Source organism: Capra hircus, chromosome 21 (genome assembly GCF_001704415.2).
Source record: "Capra hircus breed San Clemente chromosome 21, ASM170441v1, whole genome shotgun sequence".
Lineage (NCBI taxonomy): Eukaryota > Metazoa > Chordata > Mammalia > Artiodactyla > Bovidae > Capra > Capra hircus.
In genome coordinates this window covers 1,083,310-1,085,893 of record NC_030828.1, presented here as the reverse complement: position 1 = coordinate 1,085,893, position 2,584 = coordinate 1,083,310, and positions in this window count along the sequence as shown.

The window sequence follows — 2,584 nt, the reverse complement described above, 5'->3', positions numbered from 1 at the left end:
AAGAGAATAAAGTCTGTCACTGTTTCCACTGTTTCCCCATTATTTGCCATGAAGTGATGGGACTGGATGCCATGATCTTAGTTTTTTGAATGTTGAGTTTTAAGACAAGTGTTCTTATTACTTAGGAATTTATAAGGTTTTAGGAGCTCTGTGGCAGGAACTAGGAGCAGAGACTGGCATATAATTTTTTTTTCTGTTATCTCACAATAGCTTTGTACATTTGCTTACATTTTATCTGTGGTTACAACTGCAGAGCTGAGTAGTTACAACTGATGGGGTTAAAGGCATACTGCCTCTGGTGGCTCAGATGGTAAAGAATCTTCCTGCAAGGTGGGAGGCCTAGGTTCAATCCCTAGGTTGGGATCATCCCTTGGAGAAGGGAATGGTGACTCATTCCAGTATTCTTGCCTGGAAATCCCAAGGACAGAGGTGCCTGGTGCGCTACAGTCCATCAGGTCGAAAAGAGTCACACACTACTGAGGGACTAACACACATATCCCCAACATAGGGGCTTCCCCAGTGATTCAGGTGGTGAAGAACTCCCCTACCAATGTAGGAGACTCAAGAGACGTGGGTTCCATCCCTAACTCAGGAAGATCCCCTGGAGAAGAAAATGGCAAACTGCTCCAGTATTCTTGCCTGAGAATTTCATGGACACAGGAGCCTGGCAAGCTACAGTCCATGAGGTCACAAAGGAGTTGGACAGGACTGAGCACACCCGCACACACACATGCATGCACCTCAACACATGCTTCATTGAATATTTTAAGCTGAAGGTTCGGAGGAAATAGAAGAGGCAGGAAGGCAGGAAGGTCATTGTGATCTTCTCCCAAACTTCCTCTAAGATGAGTCATAAGAATCTCCCATGAGAGGTGCCCGTACTATACCCAGGGGGAAGGATCATTTTTATTTTGAAAGACAAAAGGATGCCAAAAGGAATAAGAAATTACCATAATAAATTTCATTCAGTTTTATTCACTAAGCTCATCCTCTCTGACATTTTTGTACAAACTTGGCATTAAAATAATCAAGGTCTGTTTCTATAGGAATTTAGAATTGTATAGAATTTAGAATTTTCCTTAGGAATGAAGGCTCCTATGTCACATACAACTCACGTTAAATAAATCTGTATGGGGAATTCCTCAGTGGTTCAGTGGTTAGGACTCCATGTGTTCACTGCTGAGGATCCAGGGTATGATCCTTGGTTGGGGAACTAGGATCCCACCAGCCACCCAGAGCTGGCAAAAGAAAAAGTCATAAATAAATTTGGTTGTCTTTGTAAGTTCAGTTTTCAAACCCTGCCAGGACAGGGTTGAGGAGAGCTTCTTCCTGCACTAAACAGCAGAAACTATTTGGTCCACAAAGCCAGAAATATTTACTATCTGACTGTGATGGTAATTTTATGTGTCAAATTGACTAGGACATGCTACTACTGCTGCTAAATCGCTTCAGTCATGTTTGACTCTGTGTGACCCCAGAGACGGCAGCCCACCAGGCTCCCCCATCCCTGGGATTCTCCAGGCAAGAACACTGGAGTGGGTTGCCATTTCCTTCTCCAATGCATGAAAGTGAAAAGTGAAAGTGAAGTCATTCAAGTGTGTCTGACTCTTAGTGACCCCATGGCCTGCAGCCTACCAGGCTCCTCCATCCATGGGATTTTCCAGGCAAGAGTACTGGAGTGGGTTGCCATTGCTGCCTTCTGACTAGGATATAGTACTCAGATATTTGGTCAGACATCATCTGTTTGTTGCTGTGGAGATATTCTTCAGATGGGATTAACATTTAAATCAGTAGACTTAGAGCAAAGCAGATTATTCCCATAATGTAGGTAAGTCTCATTCAATCAGTTGAAGGTCTTAAGCAAAAGCAGACTGAGGTCCCCAAAGAAAGATAGAATTCTGCCAGCAGATGGCCTTTGGACTCTTTCTGTACATTCAACACTTCCTGGGTTCCCAACCTGCTGGCTTACCCTGCAGATTTTGGATTTGCCATTGACTCACATGAGTCAATTTCTAAAAATAAATTTTTATTTGTCCAACAAATTGGTCCTTTAGAGAAAAAGTTTGCTGATCTTTATCTTAGTCACTTTTATCACAAAAGTTGTCAGGAATTCCTAGTCAGAATAGCCTGATTAACAATCTTCCTTTTCCAATTTATGTAAATGAAACCATCAGTCTGACATATAGCAACAACATGGATGAAATTTCAGGGCGTTATGTGAATGAACTATGGCAGACAGCAAAGGACAAATATTATATGATTCTACTTACATGAGATACCTGGAGTAGTCAGATTCATAGAGACATAAAGCAGAATGGTCGTTGGTAGGGGCTGGGAATAGGGAGAAATGGGGAACTGTTATTTAGTGGGTACTGTTTTAGTTATTCAAAATGAAATGAGTTCTGGAAATGTATGGTGGATGGTTGCAGAACAGTGTGACATACAGTGCCACTGAGCTGTACATTTAAAATGGTAAGTTTTATTTAACATGAATTTTATTACAGTAAAAACAAAATAGTACAAAGCACTATGATGAGTAAGCAAATTATTAGATTCATGAAAAGCCCAGACACAAATTAAAAAA